The sequence below is a fragment of the Scyliorhinus canicula genome, chromosome 5 (genome assembly GCF_902713615.1).
Source record: "Scyliorhinus canicula chromosome 5, sScyCan1.1, whole genome shotgun sequence".
Classification (NCBI taxonomy): Eukaryota; Metazoa; Chordata; class Chondrichthyes; order Carcharhiniformes; family Scyliorhinidae; genus Scyliorhinus; species Scyliorhinus canicula.
Window position 1 is genome coordinate 40,843,799 of NC_052150.1, and position 15,702 is coordinate 40,859,500.

Here is a 15,702-nt window from a genome sequence, read left to right on the forward strand (position 1 = left end):
AGGAATGCTACATCATTGGGGCTGCTATCTATTGGATGATATTGGAAAACACCATGGCACCATTCAAAGAGAGTAGGGAAGATCTCCCTGGAATCCTGGCCGATATTTATCCCTCATCACCAAAGACAGATAAATGGTTCAGTCATTTCATTTGCAGTTTGTGAAGTCCTGATGTACACAAAATGGCTTTTCATCTACAAAACAATAAATCACTTGGCTTGATTGATGTTCCAAAAAGGTGCTATGTAACTACATATTCCTTCATCCTTTCATTTCTCGGGTGAAGGGCCATCGTTTGGTGTTTCAGTGAATAGATAATCCCATCCTACACTGTGGCCAATGGGAAATAGGTACGCCCAGACCTTCTGTGCAACAAATGTTTGCCACAATGTTCTGACAGACAAATTATGTCCTCGTACCTACTTTCAGTGCAACTATATATCGTAGGAGTGCTTCAGAATTCTCAGTTTTCGGCAATCGTACCACTATTGTTCTGATTTTCTCATTGGCACTTTTATTTTTACTTTGGTGGGATGTGAGTGTCGCTGGCTAGGCCAGCATTTATTGCCCTTCCCGAATTGCCCTTGAGAAGGTGGTGGTGAGCCACCTTCTTGAGCTGCGGCAGTCCCTGCTGTATGAGAACACTTCAAAGTGCTCGGAGGTCTTGTGGCACAGTGGTGGTGCCCCTACTCCTGGACCAGAAGCTCCAGGTTCAAGTCCAATGCCAGGACTTGCTGGCCACAGAAGGAATATTTCTAACGTGGTTCAATAAGATGACAATCAGCCCAGGAATCCTTCCCTCACTTCCGCCTCTTCCTCCACTATTCCCCAAATAGGCAAAAAAAACAATGTGGGTGTGAAAATACGCTTTTAAAAAATCTCACCGTGTTGCTGGGGAGGGAGTCCCAGGATTTTGACACAGGAACAGTGATATAATTCCAAGTTAGGGTGTTGATGACTTGGAATGTGGAACCTGTAGGTGGGTTGGATTTCCCGTGTGTCTGCTGTCCTTTTCCTTATGGGTGTCAGCGATCGAAGGTTTGCAAAGCGCTGTCAAAGGAGATCGTGTAGATGGTGTGCTGTCACTGTGCACCCGTGATGAAAGGAGTTAAGGTGGTCGATGGGTTGACCATCGAGTGGGCTGCATGGTTTTAGATGGTGTTGACCTTCCTGAGTGTTGTTGGAGCCACTTTCAACAAGCCAAGTGGAAAATAGGAATGGTATATTGGCGTATATCGACAACACCAAGCCTCTCTGTTGGTTACTGACTGAAGAAACCACTTGGGCTCTGAATTTCATCGAACCTGCCACCCTCCGCTTTTGTAAGCAACGTCTCTGCCATCCTTCCAGCAAAATCTCCAGTGCTGGAACAGGTACAGCTCCGAGGAAATCACGGCCTATCAGATTTTCCAGTGGGTTTCTTTGCTGGCTGAATATAATTGACGTTTCTCCACATGGAGAATGCTGACTGGTGTTCGGTGATCCGGTCCTCGTGCACCAGAGGCCACATGCCCACCCTGATCAGAGACGCTCCCTGGAGAGTAATCACAAGCAGAAACCTTGGCTCCATTCCCCATGTTAACAGGGAAATTAGCTGCAGCTCTTTGTTCAGCTTACCCTTGCACCTCCTGCTCCCCGAGACTAAATGATACACCAGGTGCTGACTTTGTCGACAAGCACATCAGGGTACAAAGAATGGATCATGTGACACAGTTCATTTTGGTCTCCTATTTTTAATTTAGTTGATATCAGAAAGGTTGCTAAGGGAACCTTTCCTGCTTGACAGAAAATTTCCCAGAGCAAGTAAGATTATCGGAAACAGCTGCTTTTGTGTTCAAAGGTTCAGCACACTCGGGGTGTCCAATGAGAGGCTCGAAGGTGGAATCCAGCCTTTGCCCATAAAATAAAGGGAGCTGAATGTGTTCAAATCAAAGCCATTCCCTAAGTGTAATGGAGTCATTGTGAATCTCGTTCTGTCAGTCTCACGCTTTGGGTTTATTGCAGAAAAACATTATGACGATATTATAATAATATTGTACTTTTATCTGGTCTTAAAGTTATAAAGCATAATTTATAGAGCATTACACTGTTGTAATATACTAATTGATATACTAACTGATGGGTAGTCGAGTGAGTTTGAGACCATATTCCATAGAAATATGGATTTTCCGCCCTTCCGCAGAGATGGCCCTCTAGTGGCCGGTGGTAGGATCTCCTGATCCTGCTGCTGTCAATGGGGTTTCTCGTTTTTCGCATTCTCCACTGTTGGGGACCCTGTGTCTGGGGAAGATTCCCACTGGCAAGAACAGTCAGTAAACCCAACCCACACGAACAAGAGTAGGCCATTCGGCTCCTCGAGGCTGTTCCACCACTCGTTTAGATCATTGTTGATCTGAACCTCAACTCCAATTTCTGCCTTTGCTTCAGATCACTTGATACGCTTCGGGAAGGGGGCAATTGGCTACAGTTCACAAAGGGCAGTCGGCATCTCTCTCCATTAAGGAGAGAGACAAGTGGTTCTATTGCACGAGGGGCACTATTCCACATCAAGCATGGGGTAAAGTAAGGAGGCCAGGCCTCCATGAAATGTCACAGCCGGTCTGGGGATTGAATTGGTGCTGTTGCCATCATTCTGCGCCACACTCTCGTCAACCAAGCTCACCAGCCCCTACCCTTTGTTACCCTAATCAAAGTAAAATCTCTCCATCTCAGTCTTAAAAGCTTGAATTGGCCCATAATCCATTGCCATTTGAGGGAGAGTTCAAGTTTTCTTCCACCCTCTGGGTCATTTGATGCAAACTGATTTTCCTCCTGAATGACTTAGCTTTAATTTTAACGTTATGCCCATTGTCCTGGATTCCTCTACCAGAGAAAATGATTATTTGTTTGAACTGCAATGAAACCATTTATCATTTAAAACACCTCAAACTGATCATCTCTCAGTATGTCCCAATATTGAGTAGCAATTGGGGAACCTTTGAACTGGGGGCGATGTGTTAGTCCCTGGACCCGAGTAATGCTGGGTAAAGTTCTCCATTCAGATGACTATGGGCGGGATTCTCCACCCCGCCAGGCCCGTTTTCTGGCACGGCATACCCATGCCAATAGCAGGATCCTCTGTCTCGGCAGCCGGCCAATGAGATTTCCCATTGTAGTTATCCCTACGCCGTCGGAAACTCCGTGGGCGTGAGTGCGCTGTCAGCGAAGCAGATGATCCCTCCAATGGAGAATCCCACCCTATGTTCTTCCACCAGAGTTGAATTGCTACTGATTTGCACTTCCAAATCAGGAAGCAATTCACTATCCCTCACCATGCAAATTTTGCATGGCGAGGATTACACGTGATTCCTGAGGGAATCCCACTATCGGGCCGTCATTTTTGGCAGGTGGTCCAATAACAAGGTCCTGCAGGTGGCCAACCTCCCCCACCCTGCATCTTAAATTAGCCCCCACCCCGTGCAAATCAGCATCCTACCCCTGTATTTTCTGGGCCACCTCTTCCTCCAAGTGTAGGGTGGCCCGCCCTGCCTCCCACAGGGACCCCCCACAAAGGACCACGAGATGGGAGACTCCCACAGCTCCCCTAGATAGGAGACACCCACAGAGACCTAGTGGAAAGGGAGACACCCCCCACAGGGACCCCCTAGATAAGGAACCACCTACAGACACCCCCCAGAAAAGGGAAACCTGTCTGTCTGGAAGCTAGAGAGCAGTCCAGACAGGGGCAGTGAAAACAATTATTGTCGTAACACTCACCTGGGCATTCACCTGCTGGCTCAGATACAGAAAGCATCACGTGTCAATTCCTGGAAAGAGAAAGCAGTGACCTGTGTTTAAACCCCTCAGATCCTTGAGCTGAAAGACATTCATTAATTTCCCTGAGTGGGATGTGATTGACAGATTCCACACACACACAGCTGTCAGCATTGCTTCATTCATCTTTTTCATGGTTCAGGAACTCTGAAGTGCTGTAACCACAATGTTTACAAACATCAACCACTTCGAAGAGAGTTAAGTGCTGTCAATTTACAGCTGAGCACTTCAAAATCACTCAAGCATGAAGGAGTGATTGGAATGCACTTAACTCTCTTTGAGGTGGTTGATGTTTGTAAACATTGTGGTGCAACATGTTTTAAGAGTGAATATTTGACATTTTCATTCCCCCTGTCTACAGACTATAATTCCCCCCCCCCCCCCCCCACTCCCCCACTGCGCCCCACTCGTGCCCACTCAGTGCTCCTCATTCTTCTCGGTCTTTTGTGGTCTAGTGCTACGGATAGGTGTGTCCTCAGGATGCGTATTCAAAATGGAGGCAGCCTGCTGCTCTCCATGTCTTGTGGCCTTTGATACCCTTGGCAGACGTCTTCTGGAGGGCCTGGATTTGGAGGGCCCTGACTGACTTACCGGTGTCACAGGCATCATCGTGCCACCCTGTTCTGCCCGCTGCCTTGCAGATGCACCAGTCTCAGATGGGGGAATTCGGAAGATCTGGACACCGTCGTCTCCTTGGTGGCAGGCCCCTTCCTCCCCCCTGATGGTGCTCATAGGGCCTCGGCAATCTCCAGGGCATGGAGGGACAGCTGGAGTGATATCCAGAAGCCTCTGAGTCATCTAGCTCTGCCAGTCCTGGTGACTCCCCATTGTCTGCACCATGGTGTCGGCACCCTCAGCGATGGTCCAGCGATGGTGACTGGGCCATGCTCTGGAATGTCTCGACAATGTCCACCTGCATCTGGGAAATATGCCTCAGCAACTCGGACAAGATGTCGAGATTCTCAGCCATGGTCATCACAGACTGAGTCATGCCTTAGGTACCACCACTCAAGGCGCGGACGTCATGCCCCAGGCTTTCCACGGCCATCATAATGTTGGCCTTGGTGCCACCGCATTGTCAGCACCATCTCCTGTGCCAAAAGCCTTTGGGACTCCTCCAATCAACTATGCAGTCGCTAGAATGTACCTGGTATCCCCTCCTGAGTGCCACTGTTGTGTCCTATCATCTGCATCACCTCTGGGAGAACCTTGCCCAGCTGAGTCCTGGGATCCAGCAGACCTCCAACTGCTGCCTCACCTGGATTTTTCTGCCTCCACCAGATGTGCATCAGCAACTGTGTGGTGCTGACCAGGTTGTGCCCCAGAAGCCTGTCCATGAATGTTGCTCACCGAGGTGTGTCTCTGCGCTGGTGGAAGGTGGGGGTGAAAGCTGTGATACATTCATGGTCCTTGGAGCTTTAGTCTGATTTGTTCCCTCGGGTGGTGAGGGCGGAGAGTCGGGGACGATTCCGGGTGGCCCGGCCTCATCAGAAGGAGATCATGTGTGAGAATGGAACATGTGACCAGTGAGAGGGAAGGATCATTTTGTCTGACATGAACTATTCACTTGAGACAGGTCATCTTGGTGAAGGGGCAGTGGATCTTCAATTCTCTGGCCCAAGCCAACCTCATTGTCAGTTACAGCTCTCTACTCGAAAAACCACACAGTTTTCAGGGTCCGATTCTCATAGTGGGTGAGGACCCGGATCTCTGGGCCTCCGCTTCCTGTCTTGGCCCCTTCCCGCTCATTACGAGCTATCTCCACCTGCGGGGACAAAGAGAGGGCATTGTGAATTGCATGCTTGATGGATCAGGGGCATCAATAGCAGGTGGCATGTGTGGACACCGCGCCTGGACATGAAGAGTTTGTGCTGATGGGTGACAGTGGCTCTTTGAGAATCAAGTGTGAGGATCAGATGTGGGGAGAGTGCGAGGTGTCAGCCAGTGATTTGTGAGGGGGGGAGGGGGGGGAATGTGTTGGGAATAGGAGGGGTGGCAGGCAGAAATTGTGCCAGGAGAGAGGTGGTAATTTACCTTTGCAGCTCGGTGGAGGTTGTTAATCTTCTTACGACATTGTACGGCGGTCCCAGGCTGACCCTGTTGCTGGTCCTCCAACCCCCTCGGGGGAATAGGATGCCCCATCTCGCATCGGCGACATTGTGAAGGCTGGTCAGGCCGACATCCCCAAATCCAGGAGCAGGTCTGTCCACTGCCGTACGTGTGTGTTGACTGGGAGTGAGTGATGAGGGAGTGTTTAAAAGCAGCTCCCACTCTTTAGTGGAAAGACGCTGAGGCGCGAGTCCAGCGAATCAGACGTGGATACAGCCAGTAATGGCGAGAAGCACAAGAGGGCTCATTTTCAGCACTAAGTGTCGTTAAACACAGGCCGTGATCTCACCAATGTGGCTGTCAAGGAACAGCCCGTCAATCGTGCCCAAAATGACACTTAGAAATTTTTACGTTAAATCGCGTCTTGGATCATGTCAATGATTCCAGCAGGACGCGGCCAGTAAATCGCGGCCAGCATCTCCTCCAACAAAAATGTGCATTGAAGCTGTTGACCAGTCAAACTTCACCTTTGACCTTCAGCCTACAAGAATAATGCAATCACGTTTTGGGAGTCTATTATTCAGAATTGTCAATGAGGTCAACAGCAAAACAAACAGCACTGCTCTTGAAAGTCATTACTTCTCCGTCTCAGAAGGAGAAAAAGACCCGCTTCTTATGTGCCATTCACGTTTTTTTCTTCCACCTCGATTCACTGAGATTAATGAGTCTTTCTCTTCACTTTCTGTCTACATTATATGACGCCAAAATCCAAAGCGGACAGGCAGCACTTTCTTCTGACATGATGGGGGAAATAGAAAGCAGATTTCTCAATCTGCTACAAATACCTTTCCCTTTTATCGAATGATGCTTGATCTCTGTTATGCCGTGTGAAAAGAGGGTTCAGAGGTTTTTGTCATTTAATCAGAGGGAAAAGTACAGAAGGGCAAAGGCCGTCCTTCAATCAGATTAAACGAAAGTTGGTCAGATAGAAATTCTATGGCTGCACGGAACCACTGATCACGCAATGTTCGGTGTGCAAGGAAGAAAGGCAGCACGTACATTTAAAATCTGAATGATGCTTAGCGCTCGCTGCTTTACAAGACAGCATGATTCAAACAGATAAGCTCCAAATCAAAGGCTACTTAATATAGATCTCGGACAAAGAATGCAATACACTCTCCGTTTGGCAGAGATAACATTTTGATTGTAGTAAGTTTGTTTCCAGTTTCACAAGGTTGGAAGGATATTAGAGCTTCCAGTTCTAGTTTAATCATATTAAATCTCCACTGTAAATCATTTAAACTGTTAACTTGCATCAGTTCATATCTAGATGCTGTGCACTGGGCCCTGTGTGTTTTTTTGGCATATATACAAGGCCTCCTAAAGTTTATTTGCGTACAATACAATCATCCAGCCTGAGTTATTCATATGTTTCATATCCATCATATTGAATGACTTTTTAAGATATCGTGCAGGAAATTGCTTTGCATGATGCTGCCTTGAGTGACACCACTGAAACTCTCCAATGGCTCCATGGCCGAGACCCATTGACGCTTCCTGCATAGCTGTTTCCATATTGCTGAGTCCTCTGCATGTGCCAGAAGACCTTGAACGGACAATATTCACGAGTTGCCGAGGGGGTGTTTGTGGGTAACTGTTGCTCAGGCACAGTTGGTGGAAGCTCTGTTCTCTGTTCTTAGAGGTGATTTCTTTTTGCGGTTATGAATGGGGACGACCTGACCCAGATGTTAAGGTAGGTGGTGCCTTCTAGCCGGCAACATGTGCAGGAAATGGAACAGGAGAGGCAGAGAGGAGGGAAGGTGGAGGCATTCTGTATTCTGCGTAGGTGAATTGAGGCGCTCTGCTTCAATCTCAACAACTTCTAGGTCGCAATAGGCCAACTGTTCACATCCATTTCATGCTCCCCATTACAACGTCCCCTTAACCAACATTCAACAATCAAAAGTCTTCACAAAATATCTGACACAGCAACATACCCAATTAGATAAGTGGGGCAGGGCCTCCCACAGCAGGCAGTGATGGTCAGGGAGAGCACTAGGCAGATAACTGGTTGGCTCCTGTGGCTCTCTCCCTGCAGGGAGCAAGGTCTTTGACAAGCTGAAGGGTGGAGGAAGATTATTTGAGGTGAGGGAGAAAGCAAGGCAGGCCTAGGATTGTGAGTGATAACGTGGCAGGAGCCTAAAGCAGCTTGAAGCTCTTGAGGGTGACTAAGGAGCCAGGAAGTGGAGTTGGAGAGCCTAGTCAGTCCGACTTGCAGCACCCCTTGAGTCTGAGAAGCTTCATGGAGAGAGAGGGAAGCAGAACTTGCAGTCGAGAGCTGGGCAGCAGATCACGCCTGGGAAATCACTGCATTGAGCAGCCAAGGCTCCAAATGGGACAGAAACCTGCAGCATCGTCAGTGAATATTCTCCAGAAATAGTATGTCTCTTGGAGTTACACTTTCCCTTGTACGGTTATACCGTTTTGATGCCAGTGGAATTAACCAACCTGACTTTGACAAAGAGTCATCCAGACTCGAAGCGTTAGCTGCCTTCTCTCTCCACAGATGCTGTCGGACCCGCTGAGACTGTCCAGAATTTCCTGTTTCTGTCTCAGATTCCAGCATCTGCAGTAATTTGCTTCTAACTTGTTTTTTAACCTTTCTGCTTAAATTGCATGTCATAGTTTGGTGTCGTAAATGGGATACCATGACACAGGCATCCAATCAAGGTGGATGAAATCGAAGGGTACTTGGCCGAGATGGAGCAAGCGATGATAGAACTGAAACTGGATCTAAGGGAGGCTGAAGTAACTACAGCTTTTGCTGAGGAGAAGGCTTCACTCAATGAAACAGAAATTCAAAGTCATGGCCTACAAACGTACAAACAAGGAGTAGGAGGAGGCAGTGGTGTCGTGGTATTGCATTGAGCTAGTGAGCCAGGGCCCCAGGGTAATTCTCTGGGGGCCCAGAATCAAATTCCATCATGACAGATGGTGAAATTTAAATTCAATAAAAATCTGAAATTAAACATCCAATGATGAGTATGAAGTGATTGTCACAAAAACCCAACTTCAGGGAAGGGAATCGGCCATCATTAGCTGGGCTGGCCTACATGTGACTCCAAGTCCACAGCAATGTGGTTGACTCTTAAATGCCATCTGAAATGGCTGAGCAAGCCACTCAGTTCAAAGGCAATTAGGGATGGTGAGGCTCACACCCCACGAAAGAATAAATAAATAAATTTGGCTCCTCAAGCCTGGAAACCAGAAAGTAGTTTCCTACATGCCCTCTTTTAACATAGCAGGGAAAGGGTGGAATATCCTGTCACAGGTATTCTACTGCCAACGGGTAGGAAGCTGAATAGATTTGGGGGTAGACCGGAGACATTCAATGACCCTGCGGCCGAGGACTGGATCGAGAATGTACAGCTGGTCACGGCAACTAAGGGTCACAATGAGAGGGGAGCAGGCAGCGTTTGTGATGGAATATCTGTGCGGAAAGGCTTGCCAGGAAATACAGTGGAGAGGTGCAGATGTTTAAAGAAGTCTGCGGTGGATCTCTGAGGTCCTGGCACGGTTTTCTGGGACTAGTACAAGCCTGCTGCAGCTGTAGCGGAGGTTTTAAGGCCATAAGGAGGCTGGAGGGAAGCCCTGTCTCTCAGTATGCCTGAGGTTGTCCAATCTCATCGTCCTCCTTAATCCCTCCTTCAAAACCCACCAGGGACATGCAGCTGAAAAGTCATTTTGCTGAAATTGTGAGGGATGAAGGTGTCTGGAAGGAGCAGAAGAGACAGAACAGTAACATACCCTGACTGCCCTTCTTTGTTATGGGTGGTTACATCATCCAGATCATGGGGAAAGATTGGACTCCAAAGACCAGGAAAAGGGCCACATCAGGGAAGTGACTGTTGGCACTGGATATATAGGCAGGCAGAACAGATTGCGACACAGCAACACAAATACAACCCCTGCTCCCCTATCTCTACAGGAAGCCACACTACCGAGCAGGCCCAAGGGATACTCAAAGAGAGGCTGAAATTGTAACAGGGCTGATCACTTCCAATGAGACTTCCATTAGCAAACACCACAGATGGCCAGATGGCAGGCACGGTGACTCCGTCCAGTTCAACCCCATTCCTCGTCCACCACCGGAGAAGGTACAGACCCCGCAAAGTTAATAGAAATGCAGAGCTCCTCAACCAGAAGACTGGATATGGAAGGCAGCCACTTTTACCAGTTTAGAGAGGATTACACCTGATGGCCCTGTCTCAAGCAAATGTGGCATTCACCTTCCGATCCTCTGTGGAATCCAGACAGGGAGTGATCAAAGTATCACCGATATGCTTATGAGGGAGATCCAAACCCAATCCAAAGGGCTAGAGCCATGTATAGTTTAATACTTAACCATGCATCTCGAAAGAGGACATCAGGCAGCCTGAACTAGTCAATGAAGACGTCAGTAGATTTCACTTCTACTGGAAGACTAAACATTGGCCCCCAATGCTGCCAAATGAAGGAGTCCAAATGGGCACGGAACTGCTGAGGTGCTGGAAGAGGATCAGGAAGGAAGGTGGAGTTCTATATTTATGGTAAAGGGAGAGAGGTGAAGGAATTCATCCTGGCCGGCAATTTCTAATGTCATATTGACCATGGTTTGTGATCAGGCTGGACACTGAGTGTCGGAGAAGACAGCTTCACCGATGGAAAGGTAGTGTTCCTGGCAAAGAGATTGGCAACTATTCCAGAACCGTGAGAGATAAACTTTGGTCAAAGCAGGGAAGCGGCCCAACACCAGTGGTCATATCCATGATATCGAACCTGTAACTGGAGGGCAACCACAGGAGACCTTTCCCAGAGGGCAGTTGCTCAATGCCGAGCGTTTGGCGGATAATATGGGGTTAAGCAGCCCACTTAACGTTGCATTGGAAGCTGAAGTCCCAGCTAGAAGTGGCCTATGTGAAGGGGAGTCAGATAGCGACAGCAAATTCTGGAGTCTGCGTTTCAGGGATTCCAGGATTCCAGTGTGCGGAAGGTGACTCTGGTGCCAGAAGGAGATGCTGAGAAGTCAGTCTGGGAGCCTGCAACTGGAGAAACCGGAATTGCTGATCATATGCTTTCTGGAGACATGACTGATCTAAACCCTGGTGTAGCTGCCCTCTCACAAAGCCTGGGTGCTATTGAAAATTGCCAATTTAGAAGAGGTTCTGGGAAGGTCCCCTTGAGCAAATGCTGAATATCATCCCAACACTTACCATTTGCTCAGATTGGTGAGGCACAAAGGGAATGCTGCAATCCATGTGCACATTGATTAGATCAACCGTCATTGAACCTGCTGATAAAGCGATTGCTCAGAAAGCAGCAAGGGCAGCACAGCAGCACACGTGGATAGCACTGCGGCATCACAGTGCCAAGGTCCCAGGTTTGACTCCCCGCTGGGTCACTGTCTGTGCGGAGTCTGCACGTTCTCCCTGTGTCTGAGTGGGTTTCTTCCGGATGCTCTGGTTTCCTCCCACAGTCCAAAGACGTGCAGGATAGGGGGATTGGCCATGATAAATTGCCCTTCGTGACCCCCCCAAAAAAAAGGTTAGGAGGGGTTATTGGGTTACGGGGATAGGGTGGAAGTGAGGGCTTAAGTGGGTCGGTACAGACTAGATGGGCCGAATGACCTCTTTCTGTACTGTATGTTCTATGTTCTCTGTTCAAAAACAGTCACCGTAGATATGTCTAGCTGCCGGGATGATAATTCCCAAGCGATGAAGAGCCTGGCTTGGCCTCTGGCAGCGGGTGGCAATGGTGGGGGAGAGCACCAAGCAGGGAAGCTGGTCAACCTCTGTGGACCCCACCCTGTAGGGAGCTGGGTCTCCAACAAGTTGTTTTAAGGTGAAGGAGAAGGCAGGAAGGCAAGTCTCAGACTTGTGTGTGGCAGGAGCCTGGGGCACCTGAGAGTGACTGAGGAGCCAGGAAGAGGTGCTGTCGACCTAGTCAGCCTGACTGGCGGAACCTCCCAGAAAGAAAAAAAACGGGGAAATAAGCACACTGGTCTGAACTGGTCTTGCATACTTTAAAATGGAACACCTGTAAAAGGGGAAATAAGTATACTCGTCAGAACTGTTTATTCCTTCTGGGCTCTGAGTTTGTGAAGCCTCATGGAATGAGAGGAGAGTAGGACTGCAGCTGGGAGCAGGGCAGCAGGACAAGCTACTGAGACACTGCATTAGACAAGGGTTTGAATAGGGCGGAGATCCAAACATTGGCAGTGAATATTCTTTGTAAGTAGTTTGTTTCTTAGATCTACCTTAAAAGTTTATATAGTTTTGATGCTGCTTTGAAGGAACTTGTTTGTTAATCTCTATGAAGTATATGTGCTTAAATCGTACGGCACACAATCGCTAATGATCTTTACAAGCTTCTGTATTCTTGAACAACCTAATGTAGTACTACCCCAATGGCTGCAATATGGCTTGGGAAGGCTGCTGACCTTCACTGGAAGAGAACACAGTGTGGGAAACCACTATTGCACCTATATTAGGTGATGTATGGTAGGACCTGTACTACAGGTACGATGGTAGTCCCTGCCTGCTGGCTCCGCCCAGTAGCCGGTGTATAAATATGTGTGTCCTCTGTGCAGCAGCCATTTTGCCAGCTGCTGTGGGAGGCCACACATCTTAGAGCAATAAAGCCTCAGTTGTATCCAACTCTCGTCTTTGTGCAATTGATCGTGCATCACACAGGTGACCTGAAATGCCTTTGAGCAGTTCTTATCCTGTTTGTCATTTAATCTTTCCTGCCTTCCACCTGTCACAGACCTCCGGTTTTGTCCTTCCCACCCACTTCCTGGCCTCATTTACATACTATGATCCTTCAAAGTATTCACCGTTCTGATGAGTGAATGAAATGCTGCTCAGGATTTTGCCGTGGGTTTTGAGACCCCGATGCCAGGACTAAATGGGGGTCCCAAAGCCACGTTTAATGGGAGCTGGACTGCAGGAGTTATTTTCCCAGAGGCAGCGTCCTACTTGACCATCTCCAAGACTTGCCATCCAATGACGGACGGGTGTGGGCTCCAATTACATGACCAGCAGCTCCACTGGGAGAGGTGGGAATCGTGGAGGAGCCCTTGTCGGGGCCCAGCAGCCAGGCTCCTCTGGTTGGAGAGGAAACCCTCTGGCAGCAGTGTTTGCATTGGAGGTATAGGCTCGCTCTTTGGGGATGGAGCTTCTGACCCAGATGAACCCCCAGGTCTACAATAGAGAGGTCATAGAATCATAGAATTTATAATGCAGAAGGCGGCCATTCAGCCCATTGAGTCTGCACCGGCCCTTGGAAAGAGCACCCTACCTAAGCCCACACCTCCACCCTATCCCCGTAACCCAGTAACCTCACCCAACGCAACCTTTTTTGGACACCAAGGGCAATTTAGCATGGCCAATCCACCTAACCTGCACATCTTTGGACTGTGGGAGTAAACCGGAGCACCCGGGAGGAAACCCACACAGACATGGGGAAAAAGTGCAGACGCCACACAAACAGTGACCTAAGCCAGGAATCGAACCTGGGATCCTGGAGCTGTGCAGCAACTGTGCTAACCACTGTGCTACCGTGCCCCCCCAGGTTGCCTCCATTCAGCTTGTGCCCTCCACATATAGGGTGTGGGGTGTTGGAGGGGGGCCATATTGCTGCACTGCCAGAAAAGTGCTGGTCAACCCTGTATATTGCCCCTAATTAGGGCTTCAAATAAGCCAATTGGCTCCCCTCCACCTGAGAATAGGTAAGTTACCCACCTGTCGGCCCACTTCTCGCAATGCCTCCTGCAGTAGTGGCAATGCCTCGGGGAACCGTTTCCACACGGCACCCCACTATTTACCCATCCTCCCTTGTTTCTACTCCTGCCAGCCCAGGCCCAATGAAATTCTGCCCGTTAACTCTGTTATTCTCTCCACAGATGCTGCCTGGACTGCTGAGTCTCTGCGGCATTTCCTGCTTTTATTTCAGATTTCCAGCATCTGTGGTTTGCTCTTGTGGAATAACTGTAGCTGGAGATAAGTATCAACTTAATTAATTGAAGGAAATCAGTAGGCCCATCCGGTGTAAATACCTACTTATCATGGTGATCAGATTGCTCAATGCAATAACATTAATGGTTTTAACTGGTTAAGTGTATAGTTTAATGGTTCATAAACATTATATAAATGATGGAGGGTCCAATTCCTACCTTTGTAAATGGTAATGCGACGGTTCTTTATTCTGTTGAATGAATTTGATTCTTAACTGCTGTACTTAAGACTAACTATGTTATCTGTTATATTCCAGTTCATTAAGGCTCATTAAATTGTCCTGTTCTTGTAAATGTAATATATTGCAGTGTTATTCCTCGATGGAAAGAGTGCAATTACTCAGTTAACCCCTCCTTTTAACACTTACCTGACGTCTGCAGCCTACCACCCGCAGGCCCTTGTATCGTGGAGATATTTGATGCTGCAGGAAGTTATCACGCTTCAGGAAAATGCAGCAGCTCCACATTTGTACAATGCATTCCGCAAAACAAAAACCTGGCCTAGTAATAAGGAGCATGTGCTCTTTAATTCCGAGAGAGGAAGAGAAAAAAAAACCTTTCCACAGGGTTTTGGATCATTACGTGAGGGGAAAAAAAAAACAAAGATTTGTTTTGTATCTGAGCCAAAATGGTTGGAAGGTTTTCCAAGCAGAGAACCAGGTCGACTGTTGTGATGACCTTCTTCCCAGAGAATTTTACCTGAGGTGGGGAAATGCAGGGAGGTTGAGGGGAAGGAAATGGAACATTAGAAAACAGGAGTCCAGCACAGCACTATTCAGAACTTCCAGGGCCTGACACTAAACTGACACTGCCCCTTCCAGCTCCAAGTTGATCGGTGAGCAAATTAAAACATTGTTTGCGGCTTCCAATGTTGCCCCAGTTAGATGTCCTATGCGTTTTCAGGATGCGACCTGATAATAAACCTGGAAAGATTGTTAATTGTGATCCTGCTGCACCAAGATATAAATACTGCCTGCTCCACAGATTGCTGTTTTTCAGACTTGGTTTAAGATTTAAAGAACAGCGCCAACCTTCCGACAGAGCTCGTTGTCGCTGTGTTGGAACACTCAAAAGTGTCAAGAGGTGAAGTGGAAACGAAGATGTGGGAAAAATTAAAGATAATTGAAAAGAAGGAGAAAGCCTTGAATTCCACCATTTCAGGACATCCCAATGTGCCAGCGAAGTAGTTTTAGAGGTGCCATCCATGTTGCAACATGGGAAAGCAGCCAGTGTTCACACAGCAAGGTCACGTGTACACACAACAATGTGTTAGTGCCCCGATCGTCTGATTTAGCAATGCCAGTTGACGGACAGACATGGAGGAGAAGTTCTCTGCTGTTCTTCAACATCTGGTGCAACTTCTCATCTGAAAGATGGCGCCTCAGATATTACGCTATTGTTTCAGCTCTGCACTTGGAGTGCCAGTCTGGATTACGGCTCAAATCTTAGTAACCCACAACCTCCAGGGGCTGAATTTTCACTGGGAAATTTCATTCATCTGCCATAACTTCAGTGGGAAAGTTGCAGAAATCCCGGATAATCAGCGCTTACCCAATTTCTTTCTGGTGTTCCTATAACTTTCCCAAAATGGTTTTGATAGATAAGCAATAGATCCCCGTCACACATATACCCCCTCCAATTCAGGGCTGAGAGTGCAATCTCTGGGCCCATTGTCACTTTCTAAATGTAGGTTTTTCCCATGAAAGAATCAGAGGGATCATTTTCAATCCCCCGGGATGATAACTGGGTGTAAGGAATACCTTTTTTAAACTAATTTTACAGGATGT

General features: G+C 48.0%; 1 long non-coding RNA gene across 1 annotated transcript in view; it reads left to right on the top strand.

The window, feature by feature from the left end:
- The window catches only part of LOC119965932, a 64,265-nt gene extending 49,238 nt beyond the window's left edge, over positions 1–15,027 (top strand). The window contains exon 3 of the long non-coding RNA XR_005460636.1: positions 13,805–15,027. This is a non-coding gene — a long non-coding RNA (uncharacterized LOC119965932). The remainder of the gene's footprint in view (positions 1–13,804) is intronic.
- Positions 15,028–15,702: the final 675 nt, after the last annotated feature.